The sequence below is a fragment of the Lithobates pipiens genome, unplaced genomic scaffold (genome assembly GCF_037356315.1).
Source record: "Lithobates pipiens isolate NorthernLeopardFrog02 unplaced genomic scaffold, aLitPip1_a1.2 Scaffold_8, whole genome shotgun sequence".
In the NCBI taxonomy this organism is placed as follows: domain Eukaryota; kingdom Metazoa; phylum Chordata; class Amphibia; order Anura; family Ranidae; genus Lithobates; species Lithobates pipiens.
In genome coordinates this window covers 599495701-599521978 of record NW_027507903.1, presented here as the reverse complement: position 1 = coordinate 599521978, position 26278 = coordinate 599495701, and the positions used below count along the sequence as shown (strand labels likewise).

Sequence of the window (26278 nt, the reverse complement as noted above, 5' to 3'; positions counted from 1 at the left end):
AATAGGGGGTGTCACAATCACTAATATACTGCAATTTTATATTTTGAAATTGTTATTTGTTTAAAAGTTATAAAATTGTACATTTGGTTTATATCAGCCTAATAGAAAGAAATGATTAACCCCTTGAGGGGAGTGATGGGATTATTACCATTGCCAGTAATGCAAGGGGTTAATTAACACTGCCACTGGTGATTGCTGTATTAGTGGCCAGTGGCAGTGTTTATTAACCCCTTGCATTATTGCTAGTGGAAATTGTATTTAACCTCATCACTCCCCCAAGAGATTAATCATTTATTTGTACAAATCTGCAGTAGTAGCAATTGTCATTGTCATTAATCCCTTGAATTACTGACTAGTGACCCCCTTATTTGCCCATGTGGTTAACAATTTGTACAAAGCCGCATTAGTAGCAGGTGAAGGTGTTAACCCTGGTTTTGGGCAGTTATTATTGCGTAAACTGGCACCAATACTTGGGGTTATTACTGCGCAAACTGGCACCAATATTTGGAGTCATTACTGCACAAACTGGCACCAATGCTTGGGGTTATTACTGCATAAACTGGCACCAATACTAGAGGTTAATACTACGTAAACTGACACCAATATTTGGGATTATTACTGCATAAACTGGCACCAATGCTAGGGACTATTACTGCATAAACTGGCACCAATGCTAGGGACTATTACTGCATAAACTGGCACCAATACTAGGGACTAAGGATGAGCCGAACACCCCCCTGTTTGGTTCGCACCAGAACCTGCGAACAGACATAAATTTCGTGTGAACTTTAGAACCCTATTAAAGTCTATGGGACGCGAACGTTCACAATCTAAAGTGCTAATTTTAAAGGCTAATATGCAAGTTACTGTCCTAAAAAGTGTTTGGGGACCTGGGTCCTGCCCCAGGGGACATGGATCAATGCAAAAAAAAGTTTTAAAAACGGCCGTTTTTTCAGGAGCAGTGATTTTAATAATAACAATAACAATAATGACTCATTGAGTGTTCTCTGTATTACGGGAGCCGACAATGGAAAGTGATTTTAAAAGACTTTTTTTCCTTGCGAAATGACACTTTGTGCAGGGACAGTTCTAAGCACGGGAAACATGCGCCCCTTCACAGGCATACTATAGACACCCCCCAGGTACGAAATTTAAAGGAATATTACACTTTTATTGTTTCACTTTAATCATTATTAAAATCACTGCTCCTGAAAAAACGGCCATTTTTAAAACTTTTTTTTTGCATTGATCCATGTCCCCTGGGGCAGGACCCGGGTCCCCAAACACTTTTTAGGACAGTAACTTGCATATTAGTCTTTAAAATTAGCACTTTAGATTTCTCCCATAGACTTGTACAGGGTGTTCCGGCTTTTCGAATTTGCCACGAACAGCCCAAATTGTTCACTGTTCACTGAACAGGCAAACAGGCAATGTTCGAGTCGAACATGAGTTCGACTCGAACTCGAAGCTCATCCCTACTAGGGACTATTACTGCATAAACTGGCACCAATACTAGGGACTATTACTGCATAAACTGCTGAATTTTCATCTTTTTCTCAGGTCTGAAGCAATACCCAAGGAAGAAATGAAAACTCTTGAAAGCTTGTCTTTTAAGCATTAGTTTAGTACAATAAAAAGGTATCATTGCATACCATATTACTCTCATATTTTGTAGTCTTATTTTTATATACTTATGTTTTTTTCAGTGGTATGATTTAGTGTTGAAAATGATTTTTTCAGTTTTTATTGTGCTATCGTATGTGCCCCTCCCCCATATATTGTACATAGAGTCGCCACTGTCTATTGTATGTGTCCTTCTATCATTATCATCTATCAGTTTATCCATGCATATATGTCTTTCTGCCAACTGTTGACTGAAAAGGTGTTCCCATTGAAAGATTTCCCTTAACATCTTGTTCCAGTGACAACTGAGAAATTTCAGTTTTCCCATCACCTTCAGTTCCTTTTACAACAATCACCAAGAAAAGAAGTCAAGGTGAATCACTCTAGCAGAGAGACAGACATCAATAAATACTTAACAGAGTTTCCAACCCTTCCCTGTGCAAACAAAAACTAAAAAATGTTTGTTTTTGGGCTTTGTGCTGCTTTGCCCATTTTCTTTGAGGTCTCAGTTGTTCTCCAGTTCATATAGGCTACATTACCTTACCTTATTGGTGCAGTTCAATGCATCAGAAAATGTAGTATAGGCTCTTTCTCTGGGAAAATGTTACAAGTTGTGAATATTGCAATCAGGGAAGCTTTTTTTTTGTCAGAGAATAGGTACAGGAACTTGCTATGCACAGAGTGCATTACACAAACTTTATAAAGTACAAAATCAAGAGAGAGCGCACACCAGCCCTAGTTCATTAACGTTTATTAAAATCTAATAAGAAAGTAAAAAGCCAAGTATCACACTCACAAATTGCCGAATTTGTTGTAGCATTGAAATCAGAAGCCTCCACGGCTGCCTCATCTCCCGATTTCCTGCTCCCTGCAGCGGCTTACAGTGGGGATAACCAGGCTTTCAATTCGCCTGCTTCTATGGGTACACTATCCCTCTCTCCGCGTCTCACATGCACGGACCAGCCGGCTGTGAATGACGTCACTCGCGACCAGGGGGCGGATCTCTCGGCGTGTGTGCTGACTCCAAGGCTATAATCAAACTGTTTCCGTGACGACTACATGTTTCGGAGGTGTGGCCTCCTTCTTCAGGTAACGCCCTGATGTCTGTTTGTGATATAAGTATGTTAGCACCCTCCCCACCCTCCTCGCTAATGCCAATCACAGGGAGCTTTTAATCTGGGGGAGGGAACATGCACTAGGGCTGGTGTGCGCTCTCTCTTGCTTTTGTACTTTATAGAATTGTCTGCCACCCAGTGGATTCCAGTAAGAGCAGCAACGCCCGGAGTGGATTTAATATTTTTTAGAAGCATTGCAGTGGAATTGGATAGATGGGGACAGCGCCGTTCTTGATATATATCCTTGCATTACACAAACTTTGCAGGGTTCAAGAGCACATCACACACAGAGTGCAGGATTCAGAAGTGCAGAGTTGAAAATTGTGCTATGCACAGAGTGCATTGCACACAGAGTTCAGGATGCAAGTGTATCATGCCCAGAGTGTAGGTCCAGTATTTACACTATGCACAGAGTGCATTATGCAAAGGGTATAGGGTTCAGGAGTGCATTATGCACAGGGTGCAGGGTTCAGGAGTGTGCTATGCCCAGGGTGCAGGGTTCAGGAGTGTGCATTGCACACAGAGTGCAGGTTTTTTAGGAGTGTGTCATGCACAGGGTGCAGAGTTCTAGAGCAATACGCACAGGGTGCAAGGTTCAGGAGTGCCCTAATCACATTATGCAAAGGGTGCCGGGTTCAGGACTGCGCTACACACAGAATACAGGGTTCAGGATTGTGCTACTCACATGAATGGCATTACACACATTGCATTACACACAGGATAGCAGGGTTCGGGAGTGCATTACACACAGAGTGCTGGATTCAAGAGAGTGTTATGCACAGGGTGCAAGGTTCAGGATTGCGCTACACAAAGTACATTACACACAGGGTGCAGGGTTTAGAAGTGCATTACACACAGAATGGAAGGTTCAGGAGAGAGCGCTACGCACAGACAGCAGGGTTCAATAATGTGCTATGCACATTATGCAAATGATTCAGGATTACACTATACAAAGAGTGCATTACACAGACACAGATGGTACAGGATTCAGGATTGCAACATGCACAGAGTGCATGACACAAAAGGTGCAGTGTTCAGGATTGGGTGCAGGAGTGCATTTTGCACAGGATGGAAGGTTCGGGAGCGCAGTACACACAGGGGTCAAGAATGTGCTACACACAAGGTGCAGGATCCAGTAGTGTTTTATGCTCACCTCTGCATCCCCTATCCACATGTCACTTTTACACCCCTCTGAAGTTCTGATCTCTGTAACCCATCCCCAGTCCTCACCTCTACACACACCTTCCTCCACAGCCCTCATCTTTAGACCTCCACCTTTTCTTCAAAGGCCACACTTTGCTTTCATTGCTGTTTGTGTTTGTTTGGTGGGGAAATCATCCAATTGGTGAAATGTGTTCTGGTGAAGATTTTCATCACTTTGAAGAAATGTTACTGCACTTACTGTTGTGTTTACAGGAAAGGTAGTGAAGAAAAATATTCCCAAATGGACACAAATAGCAACAAAACTTGGCATAGGTTTCAAGAATGCCCTACTATTCATGTATTTGATCTGGGGATCAGGAAGGAATAGTTTTCCCTCACTGGAGCGAATTGGATCATGCTTTACTGGGTATTTAACTAGATGGGCTAATGTATTTTTTCAACCTCACTAACTATGTAATTTATTTATTAATTTTTTTAGAAATGTTTTGGCTTTAGATATACTTTTGAATAAGTTTGACCATCAGTAGAAATAAAAGGGGAGGGGGGGGGTGGTGTTTCTAAAGTTAAATAGACTGTGCACTATGCAAGTGCAGTTGTACTTATTTTCCCCAGAGCTTAGTAAATATGGTAAAGCTCTGCAGATTTACATCACTTACAGAGTGCACAGTCTATTTGCCTTTAGTAATTCTACCCCATTGTGGTCATCCAAAGATTTATTTTTACAGTAGCATACCCATGCAAAGAACGCGCAAATAAAAATGCAAGAAAATGCAGAAAATGCCTAAAATCAAGTGAATGCAGTCTAATGGAAAGGCAAAGGTATTATTTAGGAATTTACAAATATAACTTGGAAGGAACATTGATTGCAACATCAGTTCAATTTACAGGAAGCGACAAGGACACAGCAGATCAATAGGTATTTTCTGTAGCTGTTGAAAAGCAAACATAAATGAAGCCAAACGCTCTAAGGGCAATATATAAGCTGTCATATATTGCATTTATGGGATAATGTATAAAATGCCAAAATGCCTTAGCAAAATCTAGATGCACTACATCCACAGACCTTCCAGATTACAGCTTATGTCCTCATGTTAGCTTTTTGCCAATCTGCTGGTATTATTCCAGCCAGTAATGTGTCTGTGAAAATTAGGGATAACGGTCTGACTAAAACATGGCTAAGTTCCTTGAGAACTCTTGGGTGTAAGCCATTCAATCTGGTCCTGGTGTTTTTCTAGTCTTTTTTCTAGTCTATTTTCTAGTCTATTTTGAATACTGTTTTTTGTTAGCCACAAGAGTACATTAAATATAATGTTATTAACATTATTGTCTTGTTTATTAAAGCCCTCCTTTCCATTTGCATAAACTGAGGAATATATTCAATACAGTTTCTTTCAACCAGTCATACGTGACCAACTTTTCCTAGTCATCTTTTATGCGGCCAACATGTTACGACCTAGCTTTTTTACTATTGATATGTTTGGTCAAAATTTGGGGACTTGCTTGTACACTCCTCCGCAATAGATCTCTCATAATCAACTTTAGCTGCCCTGATCACACTTCTACATTTACCATTATTTGTAGCTTTCGGATGCCAAAGGTGACCCTTTGGCCTTATATGATTTTAAAGAACAACATAAATAATATAATTACTATTTAAAATAGATAGATAGATACTGTAAATAGACCAAATAAATAAGTATTGCCCCATAATTGGGTCAAATTTGTAGTAAATTTGTACAAAAATTATACGTATGAAAATTTTAACAGAATTCTACAAATTTTAAAGCCAGCTTTACCCCTCCTGTAACATAAACACTAATACTCTATTTTGTAAGCCTAAACTCTGTTTATTTTTTATATCTTTGTGAATACCTCGTGCACTCCTAAAGGTCATAAAATCCCTAGCTGCTGTGTTTTAATATCACTATGATATCTCCGATGCTTAAAGAAATAATATACAACTTATATATAACTTTACTTTACCAACTTTAACAGGTAGAAGTGCATTCTTGTGTATCATAAAACATAAATTCTTTCCAGTTAATTCCTTCCAGTTAACATGAAGAAAATCATAAACAGAAAGTCCACGCCTCCAAGCCATGCAGCAAACTCCACAATGTACCAGACTCTCTGTGTTAATCCATCTCCCCTTCATGCCACTTTTGTGATTATAAGCATCTGTTTTCATGAGAACTCACCAGATTGAGAGACCCCCTTACTTCAATAAGTGGGTTCATCTGCGCTTTTTTTACTCTACAAATTACAGTGTTACCATATATACGAACTCCATGGTAAACAATAGAGAAAATGCTAATGATTAGCAAAAATGTGCCAAGATATGCCTGCTTTTAAAGTGATATACATTTTTTTAATTGTATTTACCTGTTCTGTGTAATAGTTTAGCAGTCCTGATCCTCCCCTTCTAGGGTCCCCAGATGGCTCTCCTGGCTCCTCCTCTTTTATGAGTGTTCCCATAGCTAGCCATTTGCTATGGGAAATTTTATGTGTGTTTAGAAAAAAGAAGCCATGCTAACACAGTCCAATATATACATTTTTGATTGCAGAAACGATCATCATCTCTCTATAGGCATAAAATTGTGGAATACTAGACCAGTTTTTTCTAATATTACCATCACAGTGAGCTCATAAAACAAAGTGAACCACCACCTTTGGAAAAACTCGCTTACCAGATGGCAAGCAAAACCAGGCATGCTGCTATAGCCCCGGCCAAGGCCATTGATTGCACAGAAGACCTTGGGGATAAACTCTGGATAGATGGCTGCATGGATATCTCAGACACGTATGGCACCGTTCAAACCAGGACCTTTTAGTTCAGTAACTCACTCAGCAGTGAACCTATATTGTAATATTGCCTAACTAGTTGTTTATTTAGATAAAAAACAATATTGCACTTACATTATAAATCATTTAAAATTTACGCATAAAAATGAAGCTGGCCGGCTACAAATAATCTCCCATCCTCCTAATGAAACAGTGTGGTAACGTCAGCATGTATCCTCCTTTAGACGCGCTTTGTCATATGTGACGTTGTCAATGGGGTATATCTCACATTAAGCTGCTGCTCATTTGTTTTAATTTTCAATTCATGTGTGTTTGCTCCCGAGCCCTGCTCTGTGCATCCATGGGGCCCAGCCCCATTCCCCACTTCCTTCTCACTCGCTGTGATTGACAGCTGTGGGAGCTAGTGGCCAATGCGGAGCCAGAAACCCAGGAGAAAAGCCACTCTCATGCACATCTATTGGATTGCAATCAGGCTCGGGTAAGTATTACAGTGGGCTGCGGGGGGAGGTGTATATTGATTTTTTTTTACCTTCATGTATATATTGTTTGAAGGTAAAAAAACCTTCAGTCTTTAGAACTACTTTAATTGATATCCCATGCTTTTTTTTCTAAGTACTTTGAATAACAGTTTTTAATTCTATACAGGGCTGAACTGGGACAAAAATTTGGCCCTGGACTTCACCCAGACCAGCCCACTTTAATTTTGAGTGTCCCCAACAGCGTCCCCCTTACATCAGAGTGTCTGCACTAGCACCCACTTACATCAGAGGGTCCCCATAAGCAATTTTTTTGGGGGGAGGAACACCGCTTTAAGCAGTTGTAAATGTCATCAAGTATTGGTAAGCTGACTCCAACATGAAGCCAAAAATGGTCTTCAATATGGTGGGAGTCATGAAAGTCGTCACTATAGTGGGATTCATGAAAAAGTTAAGAGATTGCTGGACTATTATTTTTAGGGTACCAAATCCAGTTTATCAAATTATTAATAGAGAACCTAATTACCATAATGGACATTTAAGGAGCCCTCACATTACACCATATAAGATAAACTTTTTTATTATTATTAGAGTCATATTAAAATGTATTTTAATATAAGTTTTAGTTTTTTTTACAGATTTTGCTATACCCAAGTATTGACACACATACTCTCCAACACCCTATTATTCAAGATTCAATACATATGGTCCTGTGACACACTACTATCTTGGCAGAATCTGCTAATGCAGCAGCAGAGTGGAGATTTATCTCAAAACATTTCTCATAAATTGTTCCGCTTCTTAAGGATTCAATTAAAATTTTTAATTTCTACAAAAATCTGGTCACTATAAAAAATACAAAGGACAAGTGCTGGGGTACCAAAGAGGAGAAATCCGGCAAACATAGTCAACCTTGGGCTATCGCGGGCTGAAGGGTTCAGTGCCTTATGCTCAATGAGAACCAAATATTGCATCCACCAAAATCTGTGGCATGAATGGAGACTAACATGTATTAACAGGAAAGTAACATTTTTATTTTTACTGGGGACTGCAGATCATGAGCATCAGTAGCATATAAACCTTAAGGATTTTTGCTAGTCTGTCCCCTTCTCTGATAAATCTATTTTGTTATGGTACCTGTGTATTTCCTTTTATAATACTCCTGAGTCTGTGGCCAGCCATTTGTGGGTCCCTTAACCCCCCTGACGGTATTCCCGAGTCTGGCTCGGGGTGGAATTTTCATACCAAAAGCGGTATCCCCGAGCCAGACTCGGGACTGCATCGCTGGATCCAGGAGGACGTTTACTCGCCTTCTCCCTCGGATCCAGCGTTGTCTCCCCGCTGTACGAGCGAGCCGTGACTCGCTCGATGCATCACATCGCCGATCTCCGTGCCCTGCGAGCGTTGCGACGCACGGGGACGGAGATCGGCGCCAAATTCAAAAAGTGAAACAAACAGTAAACATACAGTATACTGTAATCTTACAGATTACATTGCTGTATGTAAATATTTCACATCCCCGTTGTCCCTAGTGGTCTGCCCAGTGTCCTGCATGCAGTTTTATGTAATAAAAACTGTTCTTTATGCCTGGAAACTGGAGATTGTCCATAGCAACCAAAACTGTCCCTTTACATCAAAAATGGTTTTAGACCAGCTAGAAAACAGCGATAATAAATTGGAATCACTCGCAGAATTCAGCGATAGCGATTTGTGGGGAGATCCGTCATCAAATACTGAAAAGTAATGACAGTGACAATTCTGCAACTGAGCAAATTTCAGTGTTTTTTGATTTGATTACATTATTGAATAATTTTTATTATTGTTATATTATTATTTGGTACAATTATTTATAATTATTTATTATATTATAATTTATGATTTCATTTTTCAAACTTTATCATACCCGGGATGTCTGCTAGACTCTGGTTTGGACAGATTTAAGAGAGTTATTCCTAAGAATTGCAGGCCTACAATATAAAACGCCAAATTTTCATGCAAAATAATGGTACCGCTTTTAGCACCTAAAATCCGAAATAATCGTACCGCCAGGGAGGTTAAAAGTCTGCTATGGTAATTGGGTTCCATACTAATAATTTGATAAACTGGATGCGGTGCCCCAGAAATAATAGTCCATTCCACAAACTTATTACTATTTATCCATCTATCATATTAAGCCCAAGCAGTCTCTTACCGTTCGCAAGAATCACACCATTGTGAGAACCGTTGGTGGCTTCATGTTGGAGCCAACACACCAGTACTTGAAGGTAATCACCCGTGCTTAGATATCATTTAAAATGAATAAACATATTTATCTCTCTCCCTTATATTGCTGTGATCTTTGTAACTATCTTGATTAAGTTATTGTCAGATATGTTATAGAAAATATGTGAAGACAAGTTATACAAGGCATCATATAGAAATATGATGAAGTCAAGGAAGTTAATAGTCATAAATGATAATCATCTTCTACATTGCAAATTCACACAAGGAAATGTAAAAAAAAATATGAAAATGTTCTGATTATCTTGCAAATAAGAATCATCTGATATATCCTAAAGCTGACTGTAAGATAAACCAGATACCCAGCACCTGGCTTTCTTCTGGATTTGCCTTTGCTCCTGCATTAACTTTGTTCATCTAATCTCTCTGACCTATCTGCCTGGTTTACTGGACTTATCTTTGCTGGATGATTCTGTACTGCACTGTCTGGCTGTTACTGACTTTGGTCTGCTTTCTGGACTTACTCTGCCTGCTGACTTGATCTCTTGTTGCCTTGATGCTGATATCTCACTCTTCATATATATCTACTACAACTTTTTGGATGAATATCTTATTCCTGAGCAGTATCGTGATATATTTTCTTTGACAGGCATTCATTATTGCTTTATTGCCTTCCGTAGCCCTGTCACATTAATCACCACCACCAGCTGAGATATACTCCCAATATACCTCTCCATCGGAGATTATTTGGATACACCAAGACAGCTCTGGAATCTCCATGTATTACAGCTATTAATTTGGGCTATACTGCATCATACAGCAGCCCTATTGAGAACTAACTCTTACAGTTACATTGGAGAATATGATTTATCCACATTTACGGTTCATCACTTGATGATTTATTAGGAATCTTTATCCCTCTGAGCAACCACCAGGATTGTTTTTTATAACTTTATGTTTGTTTGTTTTGTGCTATTTCCAATTTTTAATAGATTGAATTCTACAGGGATGTCAATCCATACGGTTTGTATACATTTTATAAATTTTTCAATAACTTCTTTACTATTACACTGCATGGTCATATTTGTGCCTAACTACAGTTTGTTCTCTACAGCTGTTCTTTCCCCTCTTCGTCAGATGAGGGTAATGCAAAGAGATTGGGGAAGGCCTTGATTTGTGCAGAGTACAAATATGACAGCTGGCTGCTACAGGTCACACACCTGTGTGGTCATGTGAATGTACTGTAACTTTTTTTCATAGTGCTGTGAAAAAGTATTTCCTGATTATTTGCATATTTGTCACACTTAAATGGATCAGATCATCAAACAAATTTTAATACTACACAAAGATAACCAGAGTAAATACAAAATGCAGTTTATATATGCTGATTTAATTTATTAAGGGTAAAAAAAACTGTCAAAACTTGCCTGGCCCTGTGTGAAGAAGTAACTGCCCCCTAAACCGAAAAACTGGTTGTGCCACCCTTGGTGGCAACAACTGCAATCAAGTGTTTGTGATAACAGGCAAAAAGTCTTTCACATCACTGTGGAGGAATTTTGGCTCACTCTTCTTTGCAGAATTGTTTTAATTCTGCCACCTTGGAGGGTTTTCCAGCATGAACGTCCTATGTAAGGTCATGATACAGCATCTCAAACGGATTTAAGTCCGGACTGTGACTAGGCCACTTCAAAACCTTAATTATTTTTTTTGATCCATTCAGAGGCGAACTTGCTGGTGTGTTCCGGATCATTACCCAAATGCGCTTGAGGACATTCTCATTCAGGGTTTTTTGGTAGATATCAGAATTCATGGTTCCATCAATAATGGCAAGTCGTCCAGTTCCTGAAGCTGCAAAGCAGCCCCAGACCAACACACTACCACCACCATGTGTGACAGTTGGCATGATGTTCTTTTTATGAAATTCTGTGTTAGTTTTATGCCAGATGTAATGGGAAGCACACCTTCCAAAAAGTTTAACTTTTGTCTCATCAGTCCACAGAATAATTGCTCAAAAGTCTTGGTGATAATTGAGCTTTTCCTTGGCAACTGTGAGATGAGCCTTCGTGTTCTTTTTGGTCAGCAGTGGCTTTCGCCTTGGAACTCTCCCATGGATGCCATTTTTACCTAGTCTCTTTCTTATTGTTGAATCATGAGGAAAGGGAGCCCTGCAGTTCTTTAGATGTTGTTCTGGGTTCTTCTATTTAAGTGATTTCTGTATTCAACATGTGTTCAACTTAATAAATTAAATCATCACTTAAAAACTACATATTGTATTTACTCGGGTTATCTTTGTGTAATGTGAAAAAGCAATTAAACCACAACTGCACAAACTCCGCACTGTGTGAAAATAAATGAAATAATAAAATAAAAAATAAATTTTTTTTTTGAACAATATAATAAAGAAAAAAACATACAAAAGAGCTGCACCCTATACAAGTGAAGTGAAAGAAAAAACACCTTACTGAATAGTGAGAATGATTTTAGGGGTGCTCTAAAAGTGTAAATTATTTAGAACATGTCAATACTCAAAATCAACAATATAAAATGACATCAATAATAAATCTTCCAATTGTGATCTCATCACCATAGAAAAAAATATATAAATAACACCAAAGACTAGTTTAACATTCAAAGAAAGTCCCAATAAAAGTGTCTTTGCGAATTCCTTAATGAAAATACTCAGATGACCGAAGTGCAAATGAAAATAATGTAGATTGTGGTATAACAGCAGATCCAAAGGGCTTGTGACTCCCTCCACCTAAAAAGCAGCACCACACCACTCGTGAAGATAACGAGTCCAAACTGATTACCAGATTTGTTTGACCACTTTAATTAAAAAGTAAGTCAAACAACGCCTGTACAGGTAAATGCCTGCTCATATGGATGCTGGTGGAAATAACACAGGATAAAACGTCCCCCTTCACAGACTCAGGCGGTATGTATATAAAAGAGCACAAAAAAAATCCATAGCGTGATACTGATTTTAGTAAAAAATGTATAAAACAGACAGCCAAATCGCTCCTTACATAATCGTGTGCCTGACCCGCCACTGGGACTGCTCGCCTTGAGACCACTCTCCGATCGGTCAGTGTATCCCTTCTGCAATAGCGGGTATGGCGTGCATTCCAGGCCATCAGACCGACAACCAGAAAGCCGGAAATGGCATCAAAAATGTGACCAAGGTACTGCTCCAACGTACGTTTCATTATTAACGTCTTCAGGAAGCGTATCTTTGTGTAATATTAAAATTTGTTTGATGATCTGAATCATTTAAGTCTGACAAATACACATAAAAAGAAAAAATCAGGGAGGGGGCAAATACTTTTTCCCATGACTGTACCAAGAGCAAAATATTTTTAGAACTTTTCTTTATATAATGAGTTTTACAGACATCCCAATGGTGTCATCTTTGGATCATAAAGTATCTTAAGATCAATTATTTTTATCAATGATAAAACGGAGCATATAAAAATAAAATTAAAAGATTAAAATTAAATAAAATATTTATTAAATGCAAGAAAACATATGAAAGTATTGACAACTTCTTTGATAACATAAAAATGATTGCACATTAAGCATCTATTTAAATTTTTTCTTTGGTAAAGCATGGTAAAATAATAATTTTACTGGGAATTACCAAAAGGCACAGTAACAAAGAACCACAGTTCACTGTGGTGCCATTTATTTTGAATGCCATCCCAAAACCTTATTCCAGTAGCTGACAACACAGTGTCAGTGAACCTGCTGTAGCTCTAGTGCAGTTTCTTAACCACTTGCCGACCAGTCACTGTTATTATACTGCAGCAGGTCGGAACGATCCCACGAATCGCCATAGCTGTATATCTGCCCCAACGTTCATGGCTGGTGCCCGCAATGTCCAGCACACAAATCCCTGTTCTGACAGGAGAGGAGAGACAGATCGTGTGTTCCTACTAAGTAGGAACAGCAATATGTCGTCTCCTCTAGTCAGTCATATCCCCCCACAGTTAGAAAAACACAGTGAGGGAACATATTTAACCTCTTGATTGCCCCCTAGTGTTAACCCTTCCCTGCCAGTGACATTTATACAGTAATCAGTGCATTTTTATAGCACTGATCACTGTACAAATGTCAATGGTCCCAAAAATGTGTCAAACGTGTCCGAACTGCCTGCCGCAATGTCACAGTCACACTAAAAATCACAGAGCGCTGCCATTACTAGTAAAAAAATTATTTAAAAAAATGCCATAAAAATGCCATAAATCTATTCCTTATTTTGGAGCCGCTATAACTTTTGCACAGTCGAGTCAATATTTTCTTATTGCAATTCTTTTCTAAAAATATGTAGAAGAATATATATTTGCTGGGCACAGTGGCTGCATATGATGGGCACAGTGGTTGCATATGATGGCACAGTGGCTGCAATTGATGGCACAGTGGCTGCATTTGACAGGCACAGTGAGGCTGTAGTTGATGTTTTTTTTTAAAGTATTTTTCTGAAGTTTGTTTGCGCCCCCCAAAAATTTTGAGCACCAGCCGCCACTGCTGAAATGGGAACTGAAACGCTGAATGGAGATGCACTAGACTCCTGCTGTGAGCCGCTGCGTGTTCTAGTGTGAACCCAGCCTGAACCTTCAGTTTAAATCAGCTAAATATATTTCAGGTGCCTAAAAGCTACATAGGTTAAATTCAAATGAAAAAACACAATTCCACTGAGTTCAACCAATAAAACAAATAAATAAATAAATGTAAAACCATATGTATAATCCTATACTCAGAACTGATCCAGAGTAAGCCCTTGTACACACGGTCGGAGAATCTGTCGGAATGAGTCTTATCGGACCGTGTCGTCGGATAATCCGACTGTGTGTGGTATGCATCGGACTGATTCCGTCGGAATCTCTGTCCGACCCAATTTTCCAACATGTTGGAAAGATTTCCCGACCAACTGGGCCGGACGGACCTAATCCGATCATGTGTAGAGCATTTAAGGCTAAATAAATGTTTATAAAACATGGTGCAGGGCAAAAAAAATCCTCCCTGATTTCCTCAGATATTCCCTGGGTCAACAAACTCTAGTATTATTACATACAAATGATAATATCTAGTTATAATGGATTTTGGAATGTTTCCAGCATTTTTTTAAAACAACAAACTGAGCTTGCTTAAATTAGCTCCTGAGGAAGTCTATGCCACATTTTTATGGCTCTGACTGTGAAGAAGTAGTTTCGTATGCAGAGGTTAAATCTCATTTCCTCCAGACACAAAGCATGTTCCTTGTCCTTTGCAGAAAATTTAGCTAAATGTACATTCAAGGTGTATCAAAACAAAAGGAGTGCAAAGCCTGATGCCCTGTACACACAAGTGGAATTTCCATCAGAAAAAGCTTGGATGGTCTTTCCGACAGAATTTCGCTCAAGCTTGGCTTGCATACACACAGTCACACAAAAATTTGTGGAACTTTTGACCGTCAACAACACGGTGACGTACAACACTACGACGAGCCAGGAAAATGAAATGCAATGCTTCCGAGCATGCGTCAAATTGTTTCCAAGCATGCATAGGAATTTTGCATCGGAATTGGTACAGACGATTGGAATTTCCGATTGGAACTTTTTCTGACCAAAAAAATCTCAATCATTTTCTGGTGGGAATTTTGCCCAGCAAAAGTAAGATGGCGCATACACACGGTTGCATTTTCCAACCAAAAGCTCACACTGGACTTTTGCGGGCCAAATTTCCGATTGTGTGTACAGGGCATTACAGTTCATTGGTAGGGTTATAGGGAGGAATAATTTAATAATAATAATAATTTAAAAAATAATAAAAAATTGGTAGGAGTTGAGTTGAAGTATTAACTGGATATACATAAGCTGGATAGCTTTCAGTTGTGTAGCAACCAAAATGTATAGTTATGATTGATGAAGAAGACAGATAACCAAGAATTAAAAGTACTTGAATTATGCAGTATATACAAATAATATGGCACACTAAGCAATTGCAATGTGTCATTGAAAAAAAAAACCAAGTATAGAACAAATGTGTTAAATAAGGGATCATAAAATATGTAATAATGAGCAAACAAAATTATACACATATATAGACAGATAGATATATATGAAACATAAATAGTATATAATTACTATTTTAAATAAATAAATGCATAATGCACCATAGGATTATCTTGAGCCTTCCTTCCAGCGTGTTGAATTTCTATTGGCTGCAAAATTCCAGCACTCAATAAAACTCTGAAGTAAAAAGAATCACCTTACACCCTGAACAATCCCTCACCTGCTGCCAGAAGCATAAAACCCATTAATGTGTAGACCACCAAAGGCTTCATTCTTCGAGTGGGGTGCTTGTAATACTCGAAGACCTTCAATGTTTGTGCATCAGCATCCAAATTGAATATGTGACCCAAGATCTTTCCATTTAGTACAAACCATACAATGATCTTTGTAACGCATAACATTGGTAATTAATGACATCACAAGCTGTGTGTCTTATAATTAAGTTGAAGTCAATATTTGACAGTGATACAAATTCCCTGGTTGTAATTTAAATCAGATATGAGTTACAAGGAATCAAGACAACATGACATTTCCTGGTTGACATTTAAATGAGATATGAGTTACATGCAATCAAGATAAGAAGATTCAAATAGGGCATAAAGATGCTGGGGTTGAATTGTTAGGGGTTAGATCAGTGCTAGTCAACTTGAAAATCATAGAGGGCCACCATAAGCAAGCACTTTTATAGAGAATGATACAATTCCCTATAAAAGCCTTTGCATTTGGTGGTCCTGATCAGCCTAGCACTGAGGAAGGGGGTGCACTCCTGAAACATGTCAGCTATACCCTGTGATTGGTCCTGCACATATCCATGCAGTGCGTTTTTTTAGGGCTTATTGAGAGTTGCACTTTGTGGGTGCCCACTTTTTATGAATGTTTTACTCATTAAATTATCATTGGTAATGCACTACGTGTGTTCGCCTTCCATTTTGTTTTTCTTGTAGATTCCATTGGATTACCCAATCTGAGGAAAGCAGCATCCACCCAGTCTTGGGACACCATTTTACCATTTTCCCTGTTGCCCTCTACTTCAGAAGACACCTTAGCACTGGAAGTGACTGCTTTTTTTTTGTTTTGTATTTACACTTATAATGAGTTTTATGTATGTTATATTATCACTTTACTGATGATTGCACCGTACTAAATTTATCCTAAATGTACTGAGTGTGCATTAAGGTCCTTGACGTCTTATGCGTGGTTGTGTAGAGAAATACTATAACCTGACTTATCTCTGGAAAATGTTTCTTTCTGTTTTTTTTTACTTGAAAGCAATAAACATATTGAAACAGAAATGGCCTTAGAGGGCCTCAAGTGTGACCATCAGCGCTTCCACAGGTTGCACAATAGCAGCAAATTTTTTCCTCTCAACACTAACGATTTTGATTCTGGGAGTACAATAACCAAGAGAATTATTGTCTGTGAGTGCAATAATATTCCACAGCATTGGTGCCAGTTTACACAAAAATAACCTCCAACATTGGTGTCAGTGGATGCAATATTAACCCCCAGCATTGGTGTCAGTGGGCACAATAATAACCCAAATATTGTTGTCAGTGAAAGCAATAATAATCATCAACATTGATGTCAGTGGATGCAATAATGTCCCCCCTATCAGTGTTAGTGAGTTCAATAATAACCCCAGAATTGGTGTCAATGGACATAATAATAACCCCCAACATTGGTATCAGAGGATGCAGTAATAACCCCAGACACTGGTGTCAGTTAACACTAGGGATGAGCTGAACACCCCCGGATCCATTCGCAGCAGAACATGCGGGCAAGCAAAAAATTTGTCAGAACACCATTAAAGTCTACGGGACATGAACATGAATAATCGAAAGTGATCATTTTGAAGGCTTATATGCAAGTTATTGTCATAAAAAGTGTTTGGGGACCCGGGTCCTGCCCCAGGGGACATGTATCAATGCAAACTTTAAAAAAAAAAACTGCTGTTCTTTCAGGAGCAGTGGATTTTTTAATGCTTAAAGTGAACCAATAAAAATGAAATATTTCTTTAAATGTTGTGCCTGGGGGGAAAATTGTCATTTAAACCTGATTGCAATTTTTTTTATTTTGGTTCGGGGGTTCCCTTAATACTCATACCAGACCCGAAGGGCCTAGAATTGGACTGGGGGGGAGGTGATCCCATGCTCTTTTTTTTCAATGAGTTTTATCTATATTGCCGAGACCTGACAATTTATTGACAATTCGACAAACCTGACATTCTGAGACCTGACAAAATAATAAAAAAAAAATTTGCATTGATACATGTCCCCTCCAAACATTTTTTATGACAATAACTTGCATATAAGCCTTTAAAATTAGCACTTTTGATTTTTCATGTTAGTGTCCCATAGACTTTAATGGTGTTTCGGCGGCTTTCGAATTTGCCCCGAACACCGCATATTGTTCGGTGTTCGCAGAACTTCCGAACAACCAAAGTTTCAGCCCGAAATAATGCTCAGGCTGAACCATTCGCCCATCCCTAGTTAACACAATATTAACTGCTAGGATTGGTGTAAGTGAATGCAATAATAACTCCCAGCATTGATGTTGGTGGATGCAATAATAATCACAAACTTTGGACTCAGTGGACACAATAATAACCCCCAGAATCTGTGATAATGGACACAATAATAACCCATAGCTTTAGTATCAGTGGATGCAATAATAATCCTCAACATCGCTGTCAGTGGATGCAATAATAACCCCCAGATTTGGAGTCAGTGAACACAATAATAGCCACCAACATTGGTCTCAGTGGATGCAATAATAGCCCTCAACATTGGTATCAATACTATTAACCCCTCCACATTGATGGTCAATGGAAGTGAAATTTAACCCCCCTGCATTGGTGATTTTCTAGAAGTGAAATTTAACACCCCCTCCTTCCATTGGTGGTCAGTGGCAGTGAAAATTAACCCCCATCCCTCCCCTGCATTGGTGGCACTGGTCATCCAGTGAAAGTTAAATTCACGTCCCTCCCATTAGTGTAATAACTCCACACACATTACAGTCTCTTTTTCAGTGCCAGGTGCTGGAATGCAGAGAGCACTCTGCTATCTCAATGGGGCCCAATAGCAGATGGGCCCATGGACCACTTGTCTGGAACCATTTCATTTAGCAAATTGAAGCTATGTTCACTTTGATCATCCAATTGTGTTAAAAAAAAAATACACACTTCCTTTAAAAAGTCATCCCACTTTATATTCTACTCATAGTGCATTACACCCCAGCAAAGCTTAACAAGATGGGTAGACTTGAGCTTTGGAGGATCTTATTCATCTCATATGGCAATACCAAAAGCTGCACCACTACTGGAGTGAGATCCTTTCCACGCTTAATAAAGTGTTCCAGGTGAATGTCCCTTTGAATCCCATTCACTGTTTACTTGGAATCCCTGAATAAGAGATTCCTGTGGAAAACAACAACAGTGGCCTTCTCCAGATCCATATTTCAGGCTAGGAAGGTCATTTTGTTGGGATGGAAATCCATGACTCCCCCATTGGTAAAAACATGGGTGACTCACATGACAGACATGCTCTTTCTGAAGAGTTATACAGGTATATACTAGCACAGGGGTTGATTAAATAAATACGAGAAACTCTGGTCTCCTTGGCTTGATGTCCCAGGGCCAGCCCTAAGGGAACTAGTTCTAATAAGGGAACTGCTGGGTCCCCCTGGGTTGAGGTACTACAGGAGACTCCCGGGTAAGCATTGAATACCTACTACCTGTTCAATGGGGTATCCGTTTGGGGAGGATTTTAGGGGTGGCGACATGTATAACCATGTAAGCTCTGGATGCAACCTGCTTATGTATCAGACTTTCTTGAACTGTGATTTGTTTATTGATGTGTTTAATGGTGTTCTGGAATGGGGGGGGGGGGGGGGGATGTTTACTGTACCTGTTCTTTATACCCTTTGTAGTTGGTATCTTCTAAACAAAATAAAAAAATATTTAAAAAAGTAATCTCATCATTAGGAAAGTCATGCTTGTTATCATGGGCTCATGCACATTTCTCGGTGCACCATCCTGCTCATAGACGTCCAACTGGGAGTATGTTATTACATAAAAAAATCACCCATTCGCAGGCATGCTTCATGGTGTGTGTGCTCATGCTAAATGCTGGTGTCTTTGAGCCGAATGGTCTTCAGTTGTAACCTATGACTTGTAACCTGTTCCTGATGCTCTTTTGTTTCCTGTTCTTGACCTGGCTTGCATCATGACTTGATTTTTGGCCTCAAGCTCTGCTAGCACCTTTGAAAATGCCTCAACCCTCAACCTCTACTAACCCTTGTGCATTCTGATTGACATGCTTCCGGGTGCTCTGCATCAACCCCCCCCCCCCCCCCCCCTCCCATCACACAGTTTTAGTGGTTCCAGTCTACTTCATTCATAAATTCATGCCGCTCCATGCCCTCATGCAACCTATCTCTCTACTAATAGTAAACTGAGCTGGAGGTGTAAAAGAAACTTCCCTTATCAAGCTCTCTCAGTTATACTGTATAACACCCATTAAAATGCAGAAAACACGAAATTTGTTGCGCTAAATAATAAATTGTAAAGAAAGCTGCTGACTCTAATTGTTCGGTACATAACATGGGTAAAAGGTATAGCGCTCAGAGCAAAATAAAATGTATAAAGTTCATAAATTAGAGTTCATCTCTATGAATGAAAAAATAGAAATCAAAATGTGTTTCCATCATGAGAGAAATATGGAGGCCACTATTGATCACCTCTACTTCTGAAAATACTAGTTGTCTGGCTGATATGCCGATCCTCTTCAGGGACGAATTCCAGGTATGGATATTTTATACATAGTTACATTGGTCCAGTTTGGAGCAATGTAACTATGCATATACTATCCCTGGCCATTGTCCTTGGAAGTTGGAAATCACTGAAGAAATTGCTACTTCAGTGATCTCCACTTGCTCCCAGGTCCTGTACCGAGTGGTTACCCTGCTGCATTATGAACACATGAATCAGTACGGGTGCCATTCACAGAATTTTCTGAATGAATGCAAAGCATTTTATGATTGGATGGGGTGTAAAGGCAGGGCAGTGATGTTATGTTCTCCACCTCATCCAATCAGAGAATACATTCATTCAGAGAACGCAGAGCAGTCCTTAAATGGCTCCTGTGCTAAGGGGCCGACCTCCTGTATTCAGAATGCAGCAGGAAACCTGATCGGAATGGGACCCAGAAGCAAATGGAGATGGTGTCTTCTTTAGTGATTTTCAGTTTCCAGAGGCTCAGCCTGGTATGGTATATTCTGGACCAATGTAACTATAATAAAACATCCATAAATTCATCTTTCATTATTTAAGTCACTAACCTTAAAGAATGTAGCCTTTTCTCTAACTCACCTGATTTGTTTACATGTTAGTATTCTCAAAAATGATTAAACCCAGTTGGTCAAGGCAGCACCAAGGCAACTAAAACTTTTTTTTTAAAAAGATTAGAAACCCTCCCACTGTCTACATCTCTGCAACACAAACCCAAATTTGTTTCTATAATCCAAGATAAGAAATAAAAAAGGCTCAGTAATCTCATAAGCTTAAGTTTCATTATTAAAAAATATAAATATTATAACTCAACCCCACAGGTGTAATAAAATAATTATCCAGCTGCAGTCACTATGTTCTCTGTGGAGTGTGTAAAACAATTAGACCCCTTTCACGCCGTAACATGGGCATTTTTAACCCCTTTTATGGGGTTAAAAGTGCCCCGCGAGCGGTCGAAAACAGCAGGAAAGCAGCCTTAAAATACCTAAAACAAGAAGGTTATATACATAACATTGCGTAACAATGTATCAAAAAATATCTACTTTCAAAAATATTATGCAAAAATATTGTACTCAAAAAATGATACCACTCAGTCCACAAATTATTCAATCCAAATAAACAAAAAATAGGTTCTCCAAATAAACAAAAACCAAGTTGATAACACATTTTTAACATAGAGGATTTCTTTACAATGTTATTTTCTTATATTTAATTTTTTTTTGCACACATGGCACTTGAAGGTGGAAATTGAGAACTTGGTTTTGGACCCATTGAGGTTAATTTACTAAAACTGGAGAGTGCAAAATATTGTGCAGCTTTACATAGAAACCAATCATCTTTCAGGTTTTTCATCAACGCTTAATTGAGCAAGCTGGAGTTAGAAGCTGATTGGCTACCATGCACAGCTGCACCAGATTTTACACTCCAGTTTTAATAAATCAACTCCATTGTTTGTTAACTGAGCAGTGTCATTTTTTGAGTACACATTTTTGAAAGTAGATATTTTTAGATACATTGTCACACACATAATAGTTTTCATTATTAACTTTGTTATTATCAACTTTGTCCCCCAGGGCCATAGCTATGCATGAGGGAGACCAATATCAAAGCTAATAAAGCCCCCTCCTTCTGTAATCTTCATCTCTTATTCCTGTTAATTTTCACTGTGCCAGTCTAAGGGATCATTACAAAGGGGAAGGGTTGTTGTAAAGAGTATAATTTTTTAATATATTGTTGATAAGTAAAATATTGATTTGCATATCACCCTCTCCATCGGCTATAGAATTAAAATACAATGTTTGGGAAACTACAGGGCATTTGTTGATAAACAACATGAATGGGCCAAGATATGCTTGCTTTTAGTTGTATACATACCATAAGGCAACTTTAATAAACATGTCTATCTATCTACTTATCTAGTAAACCACAGCAATCTCATACCTTTTTCAAGAATCCCACCATTGTGGAGACCATTGATAATTTCATGTTGGAGTCAGCACACTAATACATACTCCGGAGCTTAAGCATCAGCCAAAATGAATAAACATATCCATCTCTCTCTTCTATATTGCTAACATATTTGCATATGTCTTTAATTATTGCCAGATAATAGGAGTTAAAGAGACTGTATATTTGTAGTCAAGTTATACCAAACAACATACTATAATATGAGTAAGGTTAAGGAAGTTAAATGTCATAATTGGTAATCATCTTCTACAGTGTTACAAAACCTCACAAGGAAATGTAAGAAAATTATGAAAATGTCCTGATTGACTTGCAAGTAAGAACCATTTAGTGTATCCTAAAACTGACTTCCAGAGAAATCGCTGAACCCACAGATGAAATGCATGCATGGCAGCCGTTTTACCTTCCAATAGAGTTGCATTTATGTCCCCTCAGTCCTAAGACTTATACAGCACTACCATACAGCACAGCTCTGTCTGGCAAGGCAGAAAATATGATGTTTCTCTGCTGAAGTTAAGTAGCTATTGGGAGGAATTTACTAAAACTGGAACAGCAGACATGTGAGGAGCTCAGGATTAGAGATCTAGGAACATTAAAGAGATCCCAAAGAGATCCTGTCATCCCATCGAGAGATCATGACATCACACCAGCTTCATTTCACTGTGGATCACCCCTGGTAGCCTTGATCATTTGTAGTGTTAGATTCCTGCCACACATGCCATTTTGTTTTTAGGCCAAATAGTTCAACTTTGGTCTCATCTGACCAAAGCACCTTCTTCCTCATGTGTGCTGTGTCCCTCACAGGGAATCTTGCAAACTGCTAACAGGACTTCTTATAGCTTTCTTTCAACAATGACTTTCTTCTTGACACTTTTCCATGAAAGCCAGATTTGTGAAGTGCATGACTAATAGTTATTCTCCCACCTGAGCTGTGGATCTCTGCAGCTCCTCCAGAGTTACCATGGACATCTTGGCTGCTTCTCTAACTAATGCTCTCCTTGCTCGGTCTGTCAGTTTAGGTGGACGTCTTGGTAGGTTCACAGTTGTGCCATACTCTTTCCATATTTTGATGATGGATTGAGCAGTGCTCTGTGAGATGTTCAAAGTTTGGGATATTATTTTTATAACCTAACCCTGCTTTAAACTTCTTCACAACGTTATCCCTGACCTGTCTGGTGTGTTCCTTGGTGTTCATGATGCTGTTTGTTCACTAAGGTTCTCTAGAAAACCTCCAAGGACTTCACAGAACAACTATATTTATACTGAGAGGAAATTACACATAGGTGGACCCTATGTACTAATTAGGTGACTTCTGAAGGCAAATGGTTTCACTAGATTTTAGTTAGGGGTATCAGAGTAAAGGGGTACTGAATACAAATGCAGTCTTTTTCAAATATGTATTTGTAAAACATTACGAAAACCATTTATAATTTTCCTTCCATTTCACAATTATGTGCCACTTTGTGTTGGTCTATCACATAAAATCCCAATACATCACAAAATGTGGAAAATTTCAAGGCGTATGAATACTTTTTCAAGGCACTATATATAAAATTGCTTGTGCTAATCAGCTTTTGCTGCAGGTGAGACCTGAAGACCGCTATATAAACAACAGTGTTTGCAGAGGTACTATGGATGGAGAAAGGAGCCCTCCACATTTTGGTGGGGTCGAAATCACTCTAATATTGCAGACTGAAGCAATTTCAGTTACCCTCTCTCAGCGGATGTTTCAAATATATATGGCTATACACAGTCCTATAGTGTTTCATCCAACATATTTTACATGCTGACTTTCCCCATCATATTTAGTCAAGTTGAAAAAAGGCACAAATTCATCTAGTTCAACCAACAGAAAAAAAACAGAAAAATCTGCATATACACAATCCTATGCCCACGGTTAATCCAGAGGAAGGTAAGCAAAAATTCTATCATCCATTCTCCAATGGGAGGGAACACAATCCTTTCTGATCCCCCAGAAGGCAATTGGATATTCCCTGGATCAGAAGTCTCTGGTTTATTAATGTAAACTTAACTTAACTTATTAAGGAACGCTATCCAACAGGGAATAGTCATTACTTTACTGATCGGTTCCCCAGTTCACCATAAACCTTGGACAGGTATGTTGGTAAACTTAATGTAAGGTGTATGTTGTGGCAAGGACCATAGCTGAAGCCTTAGAATGACTCAGTAGTATGCCAACTAAGTCTTTGTTGTGCAAAATGACCTGACCAGTTGGATTCATTATCAGATTTTTTTTCAGGGTAATGAATAATTACCTGATTGCACACAATGGAAAATTATCTTCAGAAGTAATCTGTTACACTAACCACCACTAGATAGATGGTGTATATAACTCATTAATTCATTGCATATCAATACAATCAGCTAATCAGAAACCCCTCCAGTGTTAGTGCCTGGCAGTAACCTGTATATGAAGAGAAGGTTACTTGAGTTATAGAAGGATGTGGAAGACACAGAGGTACCTATAAAGATTGGACATATATACTACCCGAAAGCACATACATTACTTTCTTTGTGGAACGTTCATGCAGCCATTGCATAATGTTAAAAATTAAACCTTCCATGACAGAAATATGAGACTTGGCCTTGCTAATTTCTTAAATGCTAGTTGCCTGGCTGCTGAACCTTTGACTTTTCGGACAAAGTCAATAACCCATCACAAGTATGTAGATCAGGATATAGGGAAGAAAAAGTTTTTTTCCCAGTTTTCATTTTTTTCTCTATGTCAGTACCAAAACAAGTGTCATCCAGGCATCTAGTATTTTCAGTGATCAGCAATAACCACCTCAATGTTTCGTTCAGTTCCTCAAAACGTAATAGTAAAAATCCATGTTTTGCCAGTGGTATCTCACCTAATGCCAAAAGGAACCAGCCCACCAATGCGACCAACGCCGATTTCATGTCTGCAGTTATGTGATCTTAATATCCCAAGACATTCACCATTCAGTGTCAACACCAGCCTTTCAAGTTAAAAAATGTGGGACCTTTATAGGCTCTTGAAAAATATGATACTAATGATCCATCTGACATGCGTCACTATAATAAAAAAAGAGAAAAAAGAAGCATGCTCAAGATCAGATATGTTTTAGAGTGTTGTTCTGAGATAAGAACATTGTCTAGAATTGAGGAAATACATTTGTTTCTAGCTATTTATCCCATGCCTTGCCTGCAATGTGATGGGAGTAAATTATTAACATTAAAACATATATAAAACAGGCCATGTTGTCCATAACCTGTAAAATAAAAAAATATGAAAGTAATAATGCTTTTTAAGTTTGAGGAAGAATATTGAGCATGGTATAAATCTTGTTTAACTTTTTTTATACTATCATGTGCAGGACAATAGATGTTCCATATAGTAACGTACATATTATTAAGTAGCACATTGTACAGTATTTAGGTTAGTCAATTCTGAATATTATTTAAAAGCTTTTTCTTTTGTTTTCATAAATCAGTTCACTTATTTGTAGACATGTGCAGAGTAAAATATTTCGTTTTGGAATTTCGTTTTCGTCCGAAAAATGAATTGATTTAGTTACTCCCAAAATTCGTTTTTATTTATTTTGTTTTCATCCGAAAATCCACATTTATTATAGTCGAATCTGTCTTTGAAGGCTTATGGTGTCTGTCGAATGTATAAAGAAGATTCGACGGAGCTAGTATATAGCATAGTGATTAAGAAATGGTGTTGCGCTCCGACTACTTAGATCTAATTAAATTAACATGTACTCAAGTGACAACCAAAACAGAAATAAACTAAAATGTGAAACTGCATGTTTAAATAAGCTCAGACAATGTGCATAAATATTAAAGTGCAATAAACCAGGTCACATTGTGCGCTTGACAAAAAACTTGATATGAAAAATCCTCTATAGATGACAGTGAGATGATATTAAGTATATATCCAAATATATAAATGATATGAAAAAAAAAAAAAAAAAAAAAAAAAAAAAAAAAAAACACAACTGAGTGTCGTTATAAAAGTGCAAAACAGATCAAAGAATACACAAAATACTAATAATCCATGTGTAGTGTATCACGTGTCTGAACAAAATA

The 26278-nt window shown here is 38.4% G+C and overlaps 1 long non-coding RNA gene across 1 annotated transcript in view; it reads right to left on the bottom strand.

Moving 5' to 3' along the window:
• Positions 1-25297, bottom strand: part of LOC143963778 (uncharacterized) — a 52952-nt gene extending 27655 nt beyond the window's left edge. The window contains exon 1 of the long non-coding RNA XR_013271040.1: positions 25075-25297. This is a non-coding gene — a long non-coding RNA (uncharacterized LOC143963778). The remainder of the gene's footprint in view (positions 1-25074) is intronic.
• Positions 25298-26278: the final 981 nt, after the last annotated feature.